This window comes from Taeniopygia guttata, chromosome 8, assembly GCF_048771995.1.
Source record: "Taeniopygia guttata chromosome 8, bTaeGut7.mat, whole genome shotgun sequence".
Lineage (NCBI taxonomy): Eukaryota > Metazoa > Chordata > Aves > Passeriformes > Estrildidae > Taeniopygia > Taeniopygia guttata.
In genome coordinates, this window is record NC_133033.1 from 27,202,676 (window position 1) to 27,226,268 (window position 23,593).

The 23,593-nt window shown below is 47.0% G+C and overlaps 1 non-coding gene across 1 annotated transcript; it reads right to left on the bottom strand.

Moving 5' to 3' along the window:
• Positions 1-1,884: 1,884 nt before the first annotated feature.
• LOC115492431 (nuclear pore membrane glycoprotein 210) lies at positions 1,885-22,964 on the bottom strand. The gene is made up of 17 exons (XR_012057036.1): positions 22,947-22,964; positions 21,771-21,968; positions 21,049-21,194; positions 19,916-20,137; positions 18,526-18,699; positions 17,364-17,556; positions 16,987-17,093; positions 14,730-14,834; positions 14,501-14,602; positions 11,676-11,804; positions 10,891-11,018; positions 10,203-10,338; positions 8,491-9,905; positions 7,210-7,281; positions 6,772-6,843; positions 6,352-6,465; positions 1,885-5,708 (listed from the first exon to the last, which is right to left on the bottom strand). It is a non-coding gene; the product is annotated as a nuclear pore membrane glycoprotein 210 (transcript).
• Positions 22,965-23,593: the final 629 nt, after the last annotated feature.

Sequence of the window (23,593 nt, forward strand, 5' to 3'; positions counted from 1 at the left end):
GGAACCCTTTGGAGGTCATCTCCCAGATTTGCCCTAAACCAAGATAAAAAGAGGAGACCTAGCTGCACAGTAGGAGATTCCCACTGTGCTCAAAGTTTGCCTCTGAAGACTAAGAGGCGAGCTTGTCAGAAATCCTGGAAAACATCAGGCAAATGTTTTACGTTAGTTGTTATGACTAGGTACAAATCTGAAGTGGGAAAAGAGCCTCTCCAGCAGACTAGGTGCCCTGGGTTGTCTTAGCTATTCCCAGAGTAAAGATTACCAATTAAACGCAACTCAAGTTTTTACTCTAGTAGTATAAAAATGTTCTAAGTTTTTCTAAATTTTAAATCTACTTTGAAAAATCCTAACTACTATGGAAAAAGGGAAGAAATTTTTGGGGTTTTATTTGTAAAAAAAAAAAAATCTAAATATTTCTAAAAAGTTGTAAATTCTAAAATGAAAAGCAAAGCCAAAACGTGGTGTCTCAGGAGGCCCTGCCCAGCCGCTGCCTGCCCACCCCTGGCTGTGCCCAGACAAGCAGCTCCGCCAGTGCTGGTGGTAGCACCCACCGGAGCTGAAGCCCAAAGATGTTGCTCAAGCCCTTCCCTGGCAGGAGGGGCTCCTTTCAGTCCTGGCCAGACACCAGGGCCAGCACCTTCGTGGACAGGGGGTCCTGTTCTGGGTGGTGGCAGCGTGCCCCCAGCAACAAGCTGATAGTGCAGCTGTGGACGAGATCTTGGAAACTGGCTTGGGGATGGCTGATGCCCAAACCATTTACAGTTCAAAACCAACAGAAGTCCATTCGTTTAATGTTCATTGGTCTCAATTTGCAATGTTCTTAGTATTTCTTTTCCCACTGGACCTGGATTTCTTCGCCTCTGATGTCAAGAAAGGCCATGCTCCTTGATTTCCTTCTCAGGCTTTTCCAGTCCAGGTGTCTCCAACTATGTCAGGGAGCAGTGTCTGGGGTTGATGTTCCTTGATGTTTGCAGATGATGGTCATAGATTTTTCTCGATGGCCATGATGTTTTTAGGAACCTTTTGTGTTATTCCCAGTTTATTGAGATGTTAAGCTCATTTCCCTTGAGTGGTGTAACATCCCTTAAGAAACCCATTAGAATTCCTTTCTCCAAGGCAAAGGCAAACCAAGCCTGACTAGAGAAATGAAAAAAAATTAAGCTTGGTATACTATCCAACACACATGTGCAGTGCAAACCCCCGGCTGCTGAGTCTCAGGAGAAGGCTGAGGGAAATGCACCCACTACGCCCCCCTCTGCGACTCGGCATCTGGTGCAGAAGTTTGGATGCCTGCAGGGGTTGCTTGTCTCCTCTGGGTCTGTTCTTCCATCCCTCTGGGAGTGCCTTAATGGAAATTAGCTCCATTTCTCCTGCAGACCAGAGTGGCAGGGAGTCACTGCAGGCTGGTGATATTCTGATACAAGGAAATAGGTGTGCATACCAACCAGGCTGTGAAAAGCCAGTGTCCATAAAGGAGCCAGAGGAGCCCTGCAGCTTTGTTTAAATAAAGGGAGAGAGTCCATGGGGACATCTGCTGCTGGGGTTTTCTCTCTCAAAGTTTTGGAGGACACAGCCTCTATTTAAACTCCTGGCCACATGCTGCCCTCTTCCTTTCCCCACTGGCTGAGGTACCAGGCCAGGGGACTGCAGGGACCTTTGTACCCTCTTTTCCTTTTGCAAGGTATTACTTCTGGTCTCCATCCAAACTGTAATAGGTAGAATATGAGATGATTGGCTCTTGCAATTAAGGGATGAATATTGTGTGTATCTTAAGAGAAGCTTTATTGATGTAGAGTTATGTTATTGTGATTTGTTGTTTAGATTTTCTCCATTCTCCCCCCAGTCCCCTTCCCCCTTTTATAAATGAAAATTAGTCCAGCCAAATTTAAAATGAAACAATAAAAAGTTATTCAGGATTGAATTCTCTCTGAGCAGGCCAAAAGGAAAAGGACAGCGCTGAGCCCAGGTTCGGCACTGGGTGCGTGACAGGAAGGAGCCTCTCGGCAGAGGTTCCCCTGGACACACACACCACCCTCCCGGACCCTGCAGTTCTTATAGGAAATTTTCTGCCCGAGGCCAGGATTTCAGTCACCTGCCTTTTCTCTCTATTCAGAGTCCCACATATTCATAAAGTTCTTTTCTTTCAGCCGGGGTTGAACAATCCAGGTCCAGCTGTGGACAATTTTTCCTGATGAGGTTATGGGAACCGTGGCATTCAGATGCATCAGCCCGGAGGACTCCAGCGATCCCAATCTTGAGTCGCTACCAGGATGATCAGCTCCCAGGTGTTCCAGTATCTCCTTTTGGGACAGCCCATCTCCAGACTAGCCACATGTATTAAATTGTAAGTGAGGCATTGTCAAAAAAAAAACTGGCTCTGGTGTAAACAAATACGTGTGTGTGTGTGTGGGGGGGGGGCAGCTTACAGTGCTGGTATGTGTATTGTGTAATAACTAAATATTATACATGCCAAATCATATTTGCCTTGATTCAATACAACAATATTTAATTGGAGTAAATTATAATCATACATCTCACCCCCCACTCCCAATTGTTCCCACCAGACAGCCTGGGCTGTCTAGACAGGTAGAAAGAAGGCGTGTGTGGTATTCACATATCCTTTGAACAGTGAGAGACACAGGCTTTCCCAGGAACATCCTGGGGAAGGCTGTGAGAAAGCTCAGAGAAAGAAGAAAAACAATTATCTCCATTTGCTGCATCTGTTGTTTGGCACATGTGGAATGTGTTATGGAGATTGTTTACCAAAGAGGGATTTCTTCACTGGACTCTGGTGATGGTGTTTTGATTTCATTTGACCAACTGGAGCCACTCTGTGTTGGACTGTCTCTAAGGGTCACGGGTTTTTCTTCAGCATAGCAGTAGTATAGTTTTTAGTATAGTATAATATAGGACAGCTTAATAAAGCTTTTCTTCATCCTTCTGCAAACATGGAGTCAATGCACGTCATTCCCTGCAGTGGGGGTCCACCACAATAGGTATCGACATATACCCCTTGCATGGGAGAGTTAGGAATGGAAAAGCTTGTTGCTGGGGGGACACGGCATGACAACACCTGACCTTCAAACGCAGCTACAAGAAATAAATTCCACCGATAAACGGCAAAGAAGGGTTGACTGACAGACTTTGGGAGGGCCCAGGGGTGGCTGATGAACCCTCCAGGAATGTAAAAGGTGAAGCATCAATCTTGAAGATGAGGCAGCCACCTGGCAGGTAGCAGCCATGGGGCAGGGGGCCTTCCCAGGCCTGTTCTTCCTTATTAGTCCTTCTCTTATGTTTTTGTAAATGTTTAATAAACGTTTTAAAACTTTTAAAGTGTGCAGTTGTTTCTCACAAAACCCAGTCCTAAGGTGGGATGGTCGTGTTACTCATGACAGGAATGGGCTCCCTGCAGTTCGAGCTGTTCTGCAGCCTGTGCTTTTCCATACCCTGCTTTGCTCTTCAGGTGGCAGATGGCTTGGGCAGGTCACTCCAGACACACGAGAGTGCCAGGGTAGGCCCAACCCCTAAAGCTCTCACAGAGCTGTGCTTGACTCCAAATTAGGTAAGCATGAAACGGATTTTAAAGACTGTAGCACGTCTGCAGTTTCAAGGGATAGTAAAGTCAGTGCTGCACTCTGAGAACTAAGTACACAGTCTGAGTTGTTGATGTCATTTAACTAATTTGCAGCTCATTATTGTGATGATGATGATAGTAGCATAGAACATTTCCTTTTTTTTTTCCTCCCCCAAATAAAAAGGTGCCATTCAGCTTCTGGAGAAGAGAACTCTCAAAGGTGCAGTTTGGCAGTCATGGAGGCAGAGGTGGGGGAGAGACAGATATGCCCTGGAGGGATGCTCTGGTGGGCTCCAGCAATTAAACAAACTACTTTGATACACAGACTGGGCCATTTTCAATACTAAATGGCTGCATTAAATGGTTTTCCAGGCCTTATGCTGGCCAGAAAGCTTTTAAAGCCCATGGGAGTTTAGCCTCCATGAGAAAGGCAGCATCAGTTCCTTTGCCAGGTTGAGACATAGCGTTCAAAAGCTCAACTTGTGTTTAGAGAAGCCACCAGCCTAATGCAAGCAAGGCCAGAAAGCTTCTCCAGTCCTGCTGAGCGCGTGTGGCAGAGCTGTTGTGTTTTACAGCAGCTCCATGGCATCGCAGCAGCTGCAGCAGTGGGCTCAGGACAGCCTTGGGGGGAGCAGGGCGGCAGGAAGCTGAGCAAAGCCCCTGCTCTATGACTGAGGCACTTTGTGCAGAAGCAAAGAAAGATGGTGACTTGAAGAGATTCCTGCTGTGCTCAAGGTTTGCCTCTGAAGACTGAGAGGTGAGCTTGTCAGGAATCCCAGAAAACATCAGGGAAAAGGTTTTAGGTTAGTTGTTGTGATTAGGCACAAGTCTCCGGTGGGAAAAGAGCCTCTGAAGCAGGCTGTGAGTCATAGGGTGTCTTAGTTTTCAGAAGAGCATAGATTACCAATTACATAGAATTTTAATTTTTATTCTAGAAGTGTAAAAATATTTTAGGTTTTTCAGAATTCTAAAACTACTTTGAAAAATATAGAACTGTTGTGGGAAAAGGGACAAAATATTTGGAGAATTTTCTATGAAAAATATTTCTAAATCTTGCAAAATGAAAACTAAACACAGTAGCTGCTGGTCTCAGGTGTCCGAAGCCCAGCTGCTGCCTGCCCAGCACTGACTGTGCCCAGACAAGCAGCTCCGCCAGTGCTGGTGGGAGCACCCAGGGACCAGAGCTGAAGCCCAAAGATGCTGCTGGAGTCAGGCCCTACCCTGGCAGGAGGGCTGTAACTCCTGTCCTGGCTGGACACCAGGGCCAGCACCTTTGGGGACAGAGGGTTCTGTTATGGGTGGTGGCAGCATGTCCCCAGCAGTAAGTGGGTAATGCAGCTGTGGAAGGGATGTTGGAAACTGGCTCGTGGATGGCTGATGACAGGCACAGGTCTGCGTGGCTGAAGTCTTTTTCTGGTCTTGTGAAGCTGCAGAGGCGCTGCTGTGGAGAGAGGAGTGGCTGAGGCCCCAGCTGCCAGTGGCACACAGGGAGCCTCCTGCACAGCAGGGCCCAGAGCTGGCAGGGCTCCCCAGCACGGCTGGAGCGGCTGGCACACCTTGGCCCAGCTGGACAGCTGCCCCTCAAGGCCCTGGCAAGCAGGGGATGGCTCTGGGCAGGCTCCCTGGCCAGGAGCGGGCCCCAGAGCGCCTCTGCCTTTCAGGGGCAATCTCATCCCCGCTCTTTCTCTTCCCCACCTTGCTGTGCCTCTGCCCTGTGCCCCTGGGGCTGCTCTTGGCCAGGCAGCCTCAGTGGGAGCCAGCACTGGCTGCAGCCCCAGCGAGGCCCCAGGACAAGGCCCAGCAATGAAGGGGCCAAGGAAAGCACTGGGCACAGCAGAACCTTCAGCAGAGTTCTTTGGACAGCCATGGACTGGCCACAACTCCACTGCAGCCTGACTGGAAATGTTTCCCATCTACATTAGACTTTTAAAATAAACTGTTTGAGGGAAAGATGATGAAAACACTCACCGTTTTCTCTTGCAGTAACACCAGATTCCAACACAGGTGAACATGAAGGAAAACTCCAAAAAAAGCAGACCTGCAATTAACTGTAGCAAACACTGTGTTTCCCAATAGCAACGACTTCTGAGGCTGTTCTGGGCATCGGGAACAGGTGTTGTGGGGCCGGCAGCATCTGTGGGAGCAATGGGGAGCGTGAGCCTGCGCTGTGCTGCACTGCTGAGCTGGCAGCACGGTGGATGTGGCCAGGACGTTCTCTTTTTTGCCCCAGAGCAGGGGCCTGCAGGAACCTTGCCACCCCTTGGCACAGGCTGTGCCACCCAACAAAGCCCAGCAGGCCGGCAGGAGAGCCCGGGGCCAGCACAGCTGCTTGGGCAGTCACTGCTTTGAAGGACAGGGACCAAACCCATCCCTGAACAGCCCCTGCCAGCCCTGGCCCTCCCTGCCCCGCGACAGCTCCCCCAGCCCCAGGGGACAGAGCCAGGCCCTGTCCGGACCCAGTGCAGCCCCGGCCCAGTCGGGAGCCAGGGCTGGCTCTGGCCCTGGGCTCACAGCAGGGCTCCCACTCAGGGCTGCTCCTGTGCCTGGGGCCTCTGGGCACTCAGGGCTGGCTGCGGGAGCAGCTGCAGCAAGAGGGACATTGTTGGTGCACGAGTCCCGATTCCCCCGGGCTGTGAACGAGCTCCAGAGGCCTGGAAGCCGAGGCACCTCCAGCTTTGGCTGCTGCCAGGCCATGCAAGGGCAGGGCCTGGGGGAAGAGCTGCTGCCACACAGCCCTGCTGAGAGCTGAGCCCAGCTGAGCCTGGCACAGCAATCACCTCCTGTGCCTGTGCCCGTGCCTGGCATTGCCTTCCTTCCTGCAGCAGAGGTTGGCACTGAGCCACTGCTTCCTCCGGGATGTGCCTCCTTCTGCAGAGATGTTTGGTCCATTTCTTGAGAAAGGAAAAGAGACAGCTGGATCAGATGGAACCATCCGCCATTGAGGGAGGTGGCATCTTTAGGACGCAATGCTTTTCAAATCATGGTTAAGGACCAGAAAAACATCTGGGTTTTGGGACTGGGCCATGGCCCTCCCTCCTTCAAGCACCTGCCAGGCCTGGGCAGAAGTCATAAGGGGATGGCCCAGGGCGAGGGCACACTCGTGCATGGTTCTGTCCTGGCACCTGCAGCGATGCCCCCCTGGCCGAGCTTTGGGCTCTGAGCTGGCAGCTCTCGCAGGGGGAAAGGCTTTGACCTACCTTCAGCATCTCCCAGAGCCTCCATCCTGAACGTGGGTTGGGAAGCCAGATCACTTTCACCAGCAGGGTTATCTGCAAAGAAAGGCAGGGCAGAACAGCTCCCGTGGCACTGTAGGAGATCCTCAGGCTGCACCCAAGGCTCAGCCCCAGGACACAGCCCTGGGCTCGGCCCCTTCCCTCTCTGCTCTTCTCTGGGGCTGCACAGATCACACAGAGGGACACTCTGGCATTGCACACAGGAATAAAACTGACAGCTAAATGTTCCTTCCTCCCACTGACAGTGATCCTGTGGGATCACTCAGGGCTCCAGAAAGGGAGCAGGGCGAGGCTTCCAGGTTCCTTCAACCCTGAGATGATGTTAAGGGAAGTGGAAGATGGGTGAGCTCTTGTCACACTGACTCTGATTTTTGTCTCAGGAAAGGCACATTCAAAACTTGCCTCCAACATCATCCAAGAACTTCAAGCCATTTTCCAGCACAGCTTCCAAATAATCCAGGTTGCCATCCAAATCTAGAAGTGAGCACAGATCAGAACCATTTCCTTGGTGTGCTGTGGTCCCCTTCTGCCTTTAGGAACTGAGCACTTGCAAGGGGGTTGGGTAAGGCCATGGGATCCAGATGTGAATGGAAAAGGCCAAAGGACCACAGGGCCTGTGGAGCTCAGGGCTTGCTCCTGGTCACTGTCCATCCTCTTTGCAGGCCCTGGCAACATCCATGGATGGGCAGCTGGAGCAGCCTGGGGCCCTGGGGGCTCTCTTCCTCCCACAGAGGAAACCCTCCCTAAAGCCCAGGGGAAAACTGCAGCAGGCAGTTCCACAGGTATCCTTGCCTCCCCCTGTCCCTCCTGCCCTCTTACTGTTGGGACAAATCCCTCAGCCCAAGGGCACATAGCCAGGCCCTCTCAGGACACCCTGGAGCCTTGCTCTCCCCCTCTGCCCTTTCCCCACCATGGGCACCCCGTGCAGTCACTTCCAGGTCTCGGGACGTGTCTCCCACAGAGGGACCCCAGCAGGACTGCTCAGTACCCGACTTCCCTGGGCATAATAATTCCTCTGGGCTGTGCCAGCCTTGTCCGGGCTGTGCCCACGCTGCCAAGCAGCAGAGAGGGCAGCTCAAGGCTCAGCAGGGCTCAGGCCCAGAGGCACAGCAATTACCTCCTGTGACTGTGCCTGGCATCGCCTCCCTTCCTGCAGCAGAGGCTGCCAATGAGCCACTGCTTCCCCTGGGAAATGCCTCCTTCTGCACAGGCTCTCCTTTCATTTCCCGACAATGGAAAAGAGACAGCTGGATCAGATGGAAACATTCCGCATGGGGAATGGGGAAGGTAACATCTTGAGGAGGGAATATTTTTGAAAGGTATGGATAAGCATCGGAAAACACTCAGGATGTTGGGACTGCCCTATGCTGGTCCCTTCTCCAAACAGCCCCTCAATCTGATGTGCTCAGAGACAGGGAAACTTCAGGGGATCTCAGGGTGTGCATGGCCCATGGTGCAGTTGGGGCTCCCTGTCAGCTGGTGCCAAATGCCCTTCTGCAGAAGCTGGGGAGAAGCTGCAGCCAGCCCAGGCTGGGAAACAGCCCTGCAGGCCAGGAGAGCAGCAGCGGGGCAGCAAGGCTGCCATGGATCCCTTCCCACTGTGCTGGGCAGGGCCTGTCCAGATGTGCAGGGCAAGGCCCCGTCTGCTGAGTCCCAGGGGAAGGCTGAGGGAAATGCACCCACCTTGTCCTGCCTGCAGCATTTCCTTCAGCATTTTCCACATGACTTCAAATGGTTTCTGGGATTTCTTGTCTGCCATCTGTTTGGTGTTTCCTATTGGAGGATCTTAACAGAAAGTTGTTCCATTTCCTAGGAATAGATCCCACAAAACCATTGCTCAGCCTGTGGGTTCAGCAGGGACACACTACTCACCCCTGTGATGGGAGCTGGGTTGGTGCACATCATCCAGCCCAGGAGCTGGAGAGATCCTCTCTGCAGAAACGCCTGTAACTGAACAGGCACAGAAGCTTCTGTCACCTGGTTCCTTCCAGATGGTCAATGATTATGAGACACTGAGAACATACCTGCAGGATGCCCAGAGGGCTTCAAAGCGTCATACCGCCAGGCTAATGGAGAAGCCTTTGGAGCATCCCCATCTAGAAGCAAACCAAGATGAGAAGGTTTCCATTGTGTGCCAGGGCTGGCTCTGGCCTCGGGCTCACAGCAGGGCTCCCGCTCGGGGCTGCTCCTGTGCCTGGGGCTTCTGGGCACTCAGGGCTGGCTGCGGGAGCAGCTGCAGCAAGAGGGACATTGTTGGTGCAGGAGTCCTGATTCCCCGGGGCTGTGAACGAGCTCCAGAGGCCTGAAAGCCGAGGCGCCTCCAGTTTTGGCTGCTGCCGGGCCGTGCAAGGGCAGGGCCTGGGGGAAGAGCTGCTGCCACACAGCCCCGCCGAGGGCTGAGCCCTGCACAGCAATCACCTCCTGTGCCCATGCCTGTGTCGGTGCTTGGCATCGCCTTCCTTCCTGCAGCAGAGGCTGGCACTGACCCACTGCCTCCTCCAGGAAGTGCCTCTTTCTGCACAGGCATTTGGTCAATTACTTGAAAAAGGAAGAGGAACAGCTGGATCAGATGGAAACATTCCCCACTGGACAGGTGTGATCTTCAGCAGGCAATGCTTGTGAAAGTCACAGGTAAAGATCAGGAGAATGCCCAGGCTATTGGGGGCTGGGCCAGAGCACTCCCTTGTGAAAACAGCTGCGCCTCCTGATCTGCTCAGAGACTGGGAAATTGCAGAGGATCTCAGACCCGTCCACAGCTGCTCTGGGCACCCTGTGCCAGGGCCTCCCCCTGCTCATAGGGATCAATTCCTGCCCAATATCCCATGTGGCCCTGCCCTGCGTTGGGTTGAAACACTCCTGGTGTCCTGTCACTCCAGGCCCTTGCCCAAAGCCCCTCTCCAACAAGCCTGTCAGTCCATTCAGTGTGAATGCAGATAAATGTCAAGTTGAGTATTTCCTGCTGAAAATCCAGTTATGAAGATTCATTTTACAACAGAAATTACAAAGTAAAGAAAATATGTAAGACGATGCCTCACCTGAATTATGGCCCAAATAATTAGGGTCACTTTCCTTGGCAGTAGTGTAAATAGGGTAAAGACCTAAAAACAGAAATATGAATACCTGTGTTCAGGATCCTTCAGTCAGATAAATGACACCACAAAACTGTACAAGTGTACAACTGATTCTTTAGTTGCTTAATCACAGTAAACTGAGCATGACGAAATTTAACTCATCTGAGTTAAACAACACTGAAATCTGACTGGCATTAGGTCAGCTTCCAGACAGAATGAATTTTATGGCAAATTGATTACTATACTGTAACCATAATGTATGTATTCCTGTTCCATTGTAGCACAGACTTTCTTTATGCCTGTATCTTATCTGAAATTATTTACTTCAATCTGCTGTGGAGCAGAATTGAGTCTCTGTCCTCTTCTGTCAGCCACAGTTGCCATCAGACTCGTATGCCCAATGCTCATCCCACGCACCAGGAAAGCAGCAGTGTGCTCATCCGAAGCCTCCCTCAGGGGGCTGCAAAGAAATCCATTAAAGAGATAGTAAATTACAGTGTAAATTACAAATAGCAAAGCAAAGGACTCATTTAGTGACCAGCAGTTTTACCACAAGGCTAAGTGACAGTCTGAAGCAAAGTTGAGGAAATTATCACATTTTTACACATGATTGCTCTTTGCAAACTGTGCTGTATTGAAACATTAAATACTTGAAGTGAAAATGAAACAAGCAACAGACACAGTGAGTTTGATAACATCAGATGTGCCTTCACACAGCACTCTTCACCTGACAATCTCTGCCAAGTCACTGCTTCCAAGATGCACAAAGCTTCATCAGTCATCACACTGGAGGAATGCAGTCTCCTTCATCAGCCAGCAACATTCAGGCTGTTAGTTCAGGCAACTTCCCTCACAAATAATATTTTACCTTTTAACAGGTAATTAAGGCTTCACAAAAAGAAAATAAATAGACTCTCAGCCGTTGTGTATTACCATGCCTTTAACCTAATATCTTTATTCATTTTTTGCCAATTCTTATTCACAGATTAATTTCAAAAGTCCATTAACTTACACAAGTGAGACAAACTGAGATGCTGCTTTGAGACTGAGATCCATGACAGGGAAGTATTTTGCCAGAAAAGGTTTCTTTGAGTCATCCAGAACTCTGACATAAGCTTTAACTGTTTTTCCAATCTCCACCTGAAACAGATATATCCAGTCATTCTGCATTCACACCACTCTTATTTATTAGCATAAAAATTTTCACTTGATTTTGTATTATACTTGTAGTAGGCTAGTGGAGATAGAGCCCCAAGGTTAGACTAACACTGATTTTAAACACTAATCCCTGCCAGCTGGAGTTAGTGTCAGATGAAATGAATGAACTCAGGTCCTTCAGCTGGCAAGGGCATAATTAAAACATCCAGAAATATCAACACTTCTTTTGTTTAAGGTGCACCCAAGCTGGCAAGAGCAATGAGCTGGATTTTCTTCTGTTCAGTTTTAAAACCTGACAAATGGAAAATGACCTTGGGGCAAAACCTACTCCTAAAAGAATTGCTCACATGCACTTTAAACAGGAGGAAATGTAAATGAGCATGTCCATATAAATTAGGGATTAATATTACTATGTAAATGCAAAAGCTGAGATTTCTGCCACACAGAACACGAACAGATGCCTGATACCCTGAGACCCTTACAACCTGAAGGGATAAATTTGGGAGGGAGAAACAGAGACACAGGGAGGTGTTCTCTGTTGTAGCATCTTGTCCATGTGTGATCTCTGTGCTCAGGACCAGCAGCACAGGAGTCAGGGCAGGCTGGATCAGCTCCTAATGCTGCTTCCAAGGCACTGACCTTGCCAACAACTCACACGTGCAATTCCTGGATATCAGACACATGAATTTCAGCTTCAGCTGGGGCAGGGAAAGCCAGACACAGGTCTTGAATCATTACAGTCACTGATCCTGGGAGCAGAGGCTGCACCTACAATGCCAAAAGAAAACTGCCTTATAGCACTTCTTTTGTCTCTTGTTCACAGGATAAAATTTGTATCATTTTTAGGGCAGAAGCAGTTGGATGCAGAAATCTCCAAGCTTACACAAGGAGAATTCTTCCACCAAAATAAAAATCAAGCTCTAAAATGTATGTAAAAAGTATTAAGCTACTGAGCTAGTGCAAACAGCCCCCAGGCACCAAGTGAATTAACAGCTCTTCATCTGGAACAGTCTGGCATCCTGTTACCCTCCTCCCGACAGGAGAAAAAACACACAAATCCTTTAGAGCAACAAAATTTTCTTAGAGTGAAAACCAAAGTGATAAGGAAAAAAAAAAAAAAGTGAGAACAAAAATTATGCCTGTAAAGCACTGGTATTGCTTCCTGTAAGGTCTGTACTCTACTGACACTGCTTTTCATCTGAGCAGCCAAAACCTGGTGGTAGATCCTGGCAAGTAAGAGGACAATTGACAGATCAGGTGTTTCTTTAATAAAACTATTATTACATTTTTTTTAAAGAACGAGAATGTTACACTTAACAGATAAAGAGAATAAAACAATGAAGAGAGAGACCTCTGGTCCCAAACACAAGCCCTCAGAACTACGCACCCATTCCAAAGTCCCCTCTGCCAAGGCCATGCAGCCACACCTTGCTCCTCACATCAGCTCTGCAGTTCTCCTGCAACTCCCTGACCTTGTCAGAGACCTCAGGACAATCCCAGCTGTTCTCCTCCCTTTGGCCACGGAGCAGTGAAGTCGGGTGTCCTGCTGTGTGCTCTGAACTCTGAACAAGGGGAGATGGACAGGCCCCCCAGTGCACAGGACCTCAGTGAACTCTCAGCTCTGCCCAGCAGCACCACAGGAGCCAGCAGCAGAGCAGTGGGGAAAGCTGACATTTTGTTCTGTGAGGGCACTACTCCTGTTTCTGCCTCAAAATAGAAAGGGATGTGAAGTTTTAATAAAGGTCAGCTTCCAGAACAGCAGCAGTTCCCAGAGAGGGCGGCTAACACAGGGGCTGGGTAGCAGGGCAGGGGAAGTGGCACAGGGAGGGAGCTGGAATGGAGCTCAGCTGGGCTGGGAGACCAGAGAAAGCAAACAGGGAAAAGGGCAAACAGGGCTACTGCAACTCTTAAAACTCTTCCTGTCTCAGCAAACTCTGCTGTTCTCCTCTCCCATTATGTGCCCACTGGCTCCCAGTATCCAGGGATATTGCACTGGTGGCCACTCTTCCCCTGCTACCAGCCACCCATGCCCAGAGAAGCTGCTGTGTCAAAACCAGAGGGAGAGCTACAGAATTCCTCCTTGGCAGTCCCACTGAAGAGTCTGAGAATCACTGCTCCACATAACTTGAATTTAGTTTCTCACAAGAGTTTACTGCCAACTCATCCTCTGTCAACTTGGCTGCACTGGTACCTGCCATGGCAGCAGCCTTACAGAGCCTGCTGATTTCCCAGGCCATTCTGCTGCTTCCATGGAAAAACCCAGGGCTTGTACTGGGATGTAACCCAAGCACAGCACACAGGGCTAACAAACCTGCCAAATGTGTGTGGGGTTGCACATTTTTTAAAAAATGTGTTTAATGTGGACTTCTCTCTCCTTTAATCTGACAGGCAGTTAAATCTCTTCCTACACTTCACAAAGCCTGTCTTGCTGTCACTGCTCCACTCCTGAATTCCAGACAAGAGCACTGAACCTATCTCATGGACATCAGTTAAACCCATCAGGGAGACCGGACTAAAAAAATATTAAGAGTTTGAACAGTGTACTATGTACAAAAAACTCCTCATCTCTTCTACTTTTTTTCTCACCTCTGTGCCTAGTTGGAAAAAATATTCCCACCTCACACTTAAAATAGTTAGAGACAATTAAGATGTTCCATCAATTCTTTTGATATTCTAATTTCCACCTTAGTTATCATTATTTCACAACTTTATCAGCATTACTTTTTAAAAGACAAACCTGTAATTGATACATTTATAAAAACCACTCTTTAGAGCAACTTGTTTTGTTTCAAGTTCTTTCCTAATGAAAGCAGCAATGCAAACACAGAGTTTTATTGGTGTTCACTGCAGAATGCATTTCATATCCCAGGCCTGATGAAGTCAAGCACACTTGCACTTTATTGGTATCCTCTAGTGGAAAAGTGCATTAGAAACTTCATATGTAGATCAGAATAAACTCTTTAATAAATATTCATTCACAAAACCAGGATGCAATACTGTGATTTTAAAATACCCTGAAACAACACTGTAGGATAGAAGAATTTGAAACCTTCAGAACTACTGGCCCACAGCAAATACTCCAGTACTACTTTGGAAACCAATTAATCTTATGGGTAGCTTCTGAATAATTCTGTCATGTTACTCTTTGTGGCGTGTTTGTGAAATCAGGAACATTTTACTACAAAGTTGTAATGGGTGAAATACTTGGAACTGGCTTTTACCTTATACAGGGAACACAAGTGCATCAAAGCCGTAAAGAAACAATTTCATGTACCTGAGACTAGAGCAGAAAGTGCCAGTGCAAAGATCCCCTGCCTGAAGCACAACCATGACAGGCAAACACATCCAAAATGCAGCTACTGCTTCTCTATTCACACCTGCTGCAAAATGCCCAGGAGTGCTGAAGCTGCAGAACAATAACCTGGTTGGCAAAAAGGTGTAAAACCACAAAATACTGCACTCACCAAAGCAATGCCTTGAGTCTCTTCATGTGTCACTCTAACAATATTCGGCACACTGGTATTAATGAAAAAATATCCAGAACCTTGTTGGAGGAGAAGTTCTGCCTGCAAAACCAGAAAAGCATCCTGAATTAAGATTGTATCTTTCCAGTAAAGGTGTCTCCTCACTCACCCCCTGTAATGTGTGATGTTTTCCTCCCTGCAGCTGGAAAGCAGCAGAGTAACTCCTCACCTGGATGTCAGGGTGGTTGTAGATGGAGAGCCCAGTGGGGCTCACTTTCACATCTTCCACAAGCATCACTTCAATGGTGGCAGGCCCTGGGAGCACAGCCTCGTGCTGCAAGAACAATGTTAGCAGTTACAGAAAGAGGCACAACACTGCCAGAGTCCTGTGTGTGCAGGGAGGATGTTTAAAGCAGGCAACCAAAGCTCAGAGCACAGGCTGAGGGATGAGATGCCCACAAGATCCAGAGGCATTCAGTCAGCATCATCAGTAAGTCAGCACAGGGAAGGGCATCCTCAGGGCTGCTCTGTTCTGCACCCCTGGCCAAGGCAGAGGACAAGGGCCCAGCACTGCAGGATCAGTGAATGATGTCTGACAAGCACAGACAGGATATTAACGCTGAGCCACGGCCCAAGTCATACAGAATGATAAGGAAAATGCACAAAGTGTTCTAGCTCTAGCTCATCTTTTCATCTGCTTCTTAGCAGGCCACCAAAAGAAATTCTTCCTTAAGTGTAAGTACATGAATACTGGACCAAATGCAGCTTTAATCACTCACTCATAGCAACATTAGCTCAGAAAAGGAAAAAGATTTCTAGAGGAAGTCAGTACTCTGTACCCATTTCACCTCATTACTAGAATTATTTCCTTGATGTGGAAAGGATGTGATCTTTCCCTAATGACATAATAGGGTGTTCCACTTAAACATGGAACAACAGTCAAGACATCTTAATATCCCATCTACTAGATTTTTGTTTGTGTTTTTGGCTGCAAGAAAGGAGAATGGGCAGGTTTGAAAGCAGAACAGAGCAGCCCATTGCTGATGTACTTGAAAAATGCACCCAGGTCACCTCATTTGAAAAAAACAACACATTCATGAGCCCACAAAGTGCAGCAGGACTAGCATCTACAGAGTCCTCCGAAATTTAAACACAGAGAATAGAACTTAAGAATATGCCAGTGTTCTCTGAACTCAAGGCAAAGTTTAGAGCAGCTTCTTTACTAATTATTTCGAAAAATAAGAAAGAATATATAATACTGGTTTAACAAAGTAGAGCACAGTGAACTACAAAATTATTGTAGAACATCAAGTATCCATATTACAGCTCGATTTCTAAGAGAGAAAAAAAAAAAAAGAAACACAACCAAATATCGCAAATAACTTCAGCAGCAAAGTAACTGTGTCTCTGCGGTAATTCTCATTAAGCCATAGTCAAATTTTTCAGGGGACATACATCTGCACCATGCTTTCCCAACATGAGAAGAGTGGAAACCTCACAAAAAAGTCAAGAACCAAGTGGCAAAAAAGATCACCTCTCAAAGAATTTACTAAGCAGATGCCACACCTGGGCCAAGCTGAGAAGAACCTGGCCCACAGAGTATTTCACATTACTGGTGCCCATCTGCTACCTGCTTTGAGTTAAATCCTGTAACTGCTCATTGCATATTTAACTTTTTGCCTCAAGTATGTTTTCAAGGTACTGCATATTGTTCAAATCCACTTAAATCTTGCTAACAAGATTAAACAGACATTCCAGTTAGGAAGCAGAATATTTTAAGAGTCAGTTATTGCACGTCAGGTTATTCCACAGGCTGAAACCTGCCCTTATATTCAGTTTACAAAAGTGACATAAACAGAAAACTGCCAGCTGTTTACACCTGCCCTCTTTGTTCATCATCATTACCTTTTACCGTTTTTCTTCCCTAGCTAAGTATTTCAGGGAGTGGCTAATGACTTGTAAAATGAGAGCTGTGCTTATGGCTGGCATCAGGGGAAAAAAAAAAGAGAGCATCAGTCAGAGCCCAGACTAACATATGGTCCATATGAGGAATCAGTCAGCTTTTGCTTTGCTCATGCAGAACTTTCCCACCCAGCTCTGCAGGGGCAATAATCCATTTGCTTTCCCAGTGACAGCTGCATGAAGCACATGGCTGCTTTAGTGAAGGACAAGCAGCAGAGATTCACCAATTCATTAAAAAACCCTAAACTGAAACAAAACCAACTGAAACACTTCTCTGTAATGCCCTTGTTCAGATGGTTAAAAAACTCCCAAGGACTTGGACAAATTTGATTTGGATAGCAGCACCTATCCACCTGCAGAGGAAAGCAGGAAAACCATGAACCAGTATCAAACCTCTGCAGTAGTAACCAGATTGCACCAGGGAGCTGCCTGATTTGTACAGTACTGTGTGTGGAGGAAATAAAGCCACCAGAACACTGGACATTGACCACAGGGAAATGGCAAATCCCCCCAGGTACTGTTACCGGTATTTGGGCTCTGGCTGCCTTCAGGTGGGGCTGCTGGAATCCAGTGGCAGTGGCAGAGATGGCAGCAGTTCCAAACTCATGGTCAACTACCACAGTTTGTAAGCCTAGAATGCAACAAAGATGAGAAATATATTCAGCTCCTCTAGGCTCATTCTCATCAGACAAGAACTTTCTCTCTCAAGATAGGTTCTAGACATTGGACTTGGTTCCTTTTTTCTCCTCTCTTTAATAGCACACACTAAAAAACGCACATTGACATTAAACTGAAGGATGACTGCAGATTACAGTAATTTCTTTAATCAAGATGAGACACTGCCAAACAGATTTAATCTGGACCTTCAAACAAAGAAATGCTCATTTCAGCCCACTCATACCCTGCATTTTCTTCTGACCATTGCCCTCCTCCTTCAGAGTCAGCTCCATTGGCAGCTCCGTCTCAATACGAGCAATGGCCTTATTTGTGGATTCCCACACAATACTAAGGGAGCTGAAGTTATCACATTTCCTGCCTTGCTGGTCATAGGCAGCCAAATCCAGCACTGGATTGTGGTAATTGGAAACAGGAACCTGAAAAAGAAGGAATATTTTGAACTGAACCGATACAACCAGATTTTTTAATCATTAAAGAAAACATATGCTGAGTTCCATGAGGTTTGTACAACATCAATGCATAAGGAATGTTTGTTAAAAGGAGCCAAGTGCAAGGCATTCAGCTGTGCTCCAACAGCCCTGAGATTATCTCAGCTGGTCAGAGCATAGTGCTGCTTACACCAGGTAGGTTCAAGTCCTGTATGGGCCATTTAGAGTTGGACTCCATGATCCTTATGATCCCTTCCAACTCAGAGCATTCTGTGAATCTCTGAACTCTAAGGGGGTTTTACTGGAGCATGGGTTTGGGGTTTTTTTAGCCAGTGAATTACCTTAAAAAAAAAACAAAAAACAAATCCCCAAACCAACAACAACAAAATTGAACCACAGCTCAATGAAATTGTTTTTAAAATTCAAATAAATGATGACAAACAGCACTGTTTGTTAAAGCTCAAAATTCTGGTGTTGCTCTGGTGAAATGCATTAGAACAGCAGTGCACCAAGGTAAGCTGACACATAATGGAGCCAGAAAAGCAGGTGAGCTCTGGGGTGGCTAACAATACACAGAAGTCTCCATCTCCTCTTGTTATTACATAGAAGGTCTTTAAAATGATTCATTTTAGGGAAGGAGGATGACTTTTACATTTGCCAGGGAATATTAACACAACAAAATGTGGCTTACTCAGCAGCCAACATGTAACAACACCCGTTAGCAAGAAAAACAGAATAGCAAAGTTCCTTATGCCTGATAATCTACACATATCTATTGTCCATTTACTGCAGGACTCCCACAGCCTGCTCTGTGCAGGAGCCCCCAAGGGCACAGTGTGGCCACAGCACCAGTTGCTGCTCCTCTTGCAGCAGCTGCCATGTTTCACACATGGAGCTCCAAACACTGATTTTTCAGCTGTAAGAACACCTTCTTCTCCTGCCACTTCCCAGGCTTACCAGTTGCTTGCTCTACTGGAGCAAAGGGCAGGAGAGAGCAAGCTGAGGGCTGCCATAAACAGGAATCAAAGCCAGCCGGGAAGGGAGAGCACAGATGAGCTTCACGGCAGTGGGCTCAACCACTGGGAAAGGGCTGGTGACTGTGGGGCTGCTCCCAAATGTTAAGATAATAACCTGAAAGCAGCAAATGAGGAAAGAGTTTAGTTCAGGCATGCTGTATTTCCACAGGTCTCAGTTACACTGTGATATCAGAATGAAAAGCAAAAATACAGTGCTTGGGGATTTACAGCACTATTAAGACACAGGAAGATGCAAAAGAGGGAGCACATCTCAAGAACAATTCTTTATCACTATGAAAGTACTGTTCCTGGGAACTCTTTCCTCGGTGTTCATGTTCATGACTATCAAATTTGATTCAAACAACAAATCTCATGTAACTGAGAAAGGAAACAGCAGGTGTTCTTGCAGAGTGAGAACAAACCAGGCCAAAGGCAACATTTATAGTCACTTCAGTGTATTTAAAAACATCTTATCTTTTATTTTACATTTCTTTTTTAGCCGTCAGCAAAGCGAAGTGGATATAAAACCAGAGAAGGCTGAGGCAGCTCTGGTCACCTGCCCCATCCCCCCACGCACTGGTGCTGGGCAGAGCCACGCAGGTGTGATGTGCTGGGGACAGCCAGCCTTGCACAGACCTGCACATCAACACCAAGGCCCATTCCTTTGGAATCTGCACTGACAGGAACAGCTCCACTTTGCAAAGTGTCCACTGAGGAAATCAGTGGAACTTGGCAGCCCAACGAAAATGCTTAAGCCTTGCAGAATTGCAGAAGAATACTATACTGAAGCTAAAAGCTTCATGGGCTGAGGAGGGTGAATAAAGCAGGAGAAATCACTTCTGTATGTTGGAGAGAACAAAACCAAGTGGAAAATGAGCACAGTCATGCTCACCAAGGCTGCACAGGGTAGAACAGTCAATTCCTGGAGCTGCCATTTGTTAGAATAAACAGAATTACACTGGAAGGTAACACAGTTAAGAGGAGCAGGTCAGACAGAGGAGTCAGCCTGCTCAGTAACCTTCTGCTCTGATCCTGTTCATGTAAAATGAACCTGCACTCATTAGGATGTTCAATGCATCCCACAACATAAGGCTTCCACAACTTGGGTTTATACTGCAAAAAACCCATCATAAACCACTTTTAATGTAATGTTGTGAAATGCTCACTCTAAAATCTGCATCAAAATGCATAAACAAGGTACTTAGTCAAATTCTTTACTGGCTCATTATAAAAGCATCTAGCTACATAACAGGCATATGGCACCATAAATCTGTCTGGAACCAGTTCTCAGCACCTGATGGAGGGCAACAGCAAGCCCTTCTGGCACTCACCTGCTCTCCCAGGCTCCTGCACAGCACCCTAACCCAGTGCTAGTTGCTGTTTCGAGGTGTGGGAAGTTCAAGTAAAGAGGAGGCAATGCTTTCTGCATCCTCAGCAGCAACGTTCCTGAAGAACTTGGAAGGTTCTTGGACCCATGGCCTCGGTCCTCCTTCAAACAACATATCCTTAGAGGAACCCAAAGTCACTAAAGCGACTGATGGTGGATCGATAGCCTGTAATCAATTAATTAATTGAAAATTAATCATCTATGTACACTGTTTGGTTGTGCTCTGCGAAATAAACCTCCTTCTGAATGGAACAGCTATACTTGGATAAGGCTGTGATTTCCCCCATGCAGTGGTTTGTCAGCACACTTAGTGAAAAACAGAGCTGCACCAAAATCCACAAGGATTCTGTCCAGCTGGATTAGATTCAAAGGAAGCAACGGATCCAAAGACAAGTTTTAGCTGCATTTTAATCACATCTCTCTCATGAAGAATTACAGCAAAAGGGAGATCCTTAATATATTTTTCTGAGCACTGAGAGATAGTATTCTGCTATACTTTTAAAGAAGTATTTAAAATGGATGAAATTACGTCAAATTGTACTTTCACTTGCCAGTGCTCTCTCCAGAACAATTCTGTGTATGTAGTTATTCTCCTACACAAGTTTTACTTCAAACCTGTCTAACAAATTCTGCACTGATGTGCATCCCTGGGACAGCCTGTGCTGTTCACCACCACAGCAGTTAACCTGACATTTAGTGCACAAAAACCTTTCCAGTTTCTGTTTCACAACATCACATTACATTCATTATAAACACAAATCTGTAGTATTTGCACTAACATTTTTTCCATATTGAGGGAAAGCTATGGTGAAATACTCAAGACTTCAGCCTGCAGTCAGTGCTAGGCTTCTGCAGATGAGGCAAGAAAATAAGAAAGCAGCCTCTTCTGTATTTCCATCTATTGACCCTGGACTCAGCTTCTTTCTTATTTTCTTCACTGAACCAGCCAGTGGTGGAATGTAAACCCACCCACCTCAGTTTTTCAAACCTATTCCTTGCATAACCTGCTCCCTCTCATGTAAAGGTGCTTCAGTGCTGGATCCTGGATCTCTCCAGGAGCATAGGAAGCAGACTCACTCTCAGCGGGAGATAAGCGGCAATGGCGATGCTGGCACTGAGGCACACGTGCCAGTGGGTGTACATAACCACCAGCCTGGTGTACCCCTGAAATTCAGCCTTCAGTCTCACTCCACTGCAAAAATCAGCAGTTGGCTTAAGTCTTCCTGACAGATAAATTAAAAATATACAAGAGCTTATTTGCAAAGAAATGCCCAGGCTTGTTCATCAAATTCAACACAGCTGTTTGAAGGCTGCCTACCAAAAAGATGGAGAGAACTTTTTACAAAGATATGTAGGGACAGGACAAGGGAGAATGGCATCAAACTGAAAGAGAACAGGTTTAGATAGGATACTGGGAAAGAATTCTTGGCTGAGAGAGTGGTAGGGCTCTGGCACAGGGTGCCCAGAGAAGCTGTGGCTACCCCTGGATCCCTAAAAGTGGCCAAGGCCAGGTTGGACAAGCCTTGGAGCAGCCTGGGACAGGTGAAATGTGTCCTTGCCCATTGCAGAGGGTGGGGCTGGAAGAACCTTTAAGGTCTCTCCATCTCAAACCATTCTGCATAAAAAAGCAAATCTATCCTCAAAATAAAACTACTCGGTTCCCCTCCCCTCTGAGGTTGGCAGTTCTGTGGGGATACTGTACAGAACTATGAATCAGTGATTTAAGGGAAAAGGGTGACTTGGGAGAGGTGTGACCTGTCACCAGTTTAACTTCCAAACCAGGGAGGGAGTTAAAGCACCTTCAAGTGGGCTGAACACGCCAGGGTTCTCCAGCTCCACCCCCAGCTCCAGCTGTGAGCAGTCGCTCAGGGGGACCAGCTCGCCCCTGTCCACGCTGGTCCGGCCACTGATCCTCAGGGGCAGCTCCAGCACCTGCCCACGTGTGCCTTCACCTGGCAGGAAGTGAACTCCATGGCGCTGGGCTTGCTCACGTACACCTGCAGGGAAGGAACAGGGACAGGTTGGGTCACTGCTCTGCTCCACGCCAGCCCAAGCTCACAGCAGCTTGGTGAGCTTCCCTTTTACTGCTGCTCCTGTCATTCTCTCTTCTGCTTTACTGACTTTGAAGTGTGGACTGTTGTGTGCTATCGCCAGGGGGTATCATCACCAGCTGGGAGAGGTTTAGCGTCCATTAAAGAATCTACCTCAGACCAGAGATTCCATAGCTATCACAGCTTTTATTTGCAGGATCTTAACTACTTAAGTTAAGGATCTTAAGTTAAGGTCTTGTGTTAGGATCTTAACTACTTAATCTTCTGCAAATGGCTTCAGGATACCAAACTGTATGGGACAGAATTAAAGCTGTAATCTGTGTGTATTAACTACTCCTAAAACTACTACTACTAAAAACTGAGGACAGTAAACAGAACTCTGAAGAGCTGTTCCACACAGAAAGCAGCTCCTAACACATTAAAAAAAAGCATTCAAAAATAACCTATTCAGATTGTGCAATACACTGCTCTGAAAGCTCGCATGGTCAGAAGGTTTCTTGCTGTCTTCAGGCTTTGACTTATGTTTGAGGATAAGAAGTTTAAGCTGAAAAAATCTTCCTCCCTGTGTCTCCAGCTGGTAACTGTTGCGCTGCTAAAAAGCAGCATCTTAGGCTGTTCAGAGAATTATTTCAGAGCGAGTGTGTAAGCTAAATTCTGAACAGATTTTAATTAATGTCACACCCCTCCCTTTGGGGCCACCCGATGTACTGTTCCAGCATTCTCCTCACTCCAAACCACACACACTGACCACAATGACCTAAGAACAGGGGATGGTCTACAGAGACACCACAAAATCCCTCTTGGGAGCTATGTTTTTTATTGCCATTTTCTCCTAATTTTCCCAAAGTACTGTTTTTTCTTGGCCAACTCGGGTATTTGCAGTCTGTCTGCAGCATGGTGCTCAGTTCAGGTACTTCTCCAGACAGAAATTTCCTTGTACATCCCGATAACAACTGTCACCCTTTGGTATCAAGGGAGAACACCCACCTATCACCCTACAGAATGAATTTTTAGTTTGGCTTGTCTGCCTAGATGGCCAGGCCAGGAGTTAATTACCATTTCCTTCTTGCACTTAAAACTTCCAGCAGGAAAAAAGGCTTGCCAAGGAAATCAGGAAGGGGCAAAAATGGGAGTCAAGTTAATGCACTGAATAGGGTTGGATTCCCTAAAGCACAAAGTGAAACAAAACACTTAACCTGCCACAGGGCAGGAAGTGGAAGGGGATTGCCTATGGAATTCTCAGTGCCTTTGCTGTTTCCAAAAGCTACATTCAAGAAGAAGCACTGAACAATGAATCTCTTGCCTTCATTTTGCCATAAAGCAGCGGATTCCGCACGTCGAACGCCTGAATAATGCTGACCCCAGCATCGCTCCCCGTGCTCAGCACTCCTTTGACTGTCACTGTGGCTACTGCCTGGTTAGAACAGGACCAGCTGAAGTTGCCACTTCCACCCTGAGTCTGAAATACAGAGGGAAAAATCTTTCAAATATTTAATCAAGTACATGTTTTTCACATTCCACAGCTTTGGATATCTTGTGTGAAAACCAGGAATGCACTGAGAATAGGACAT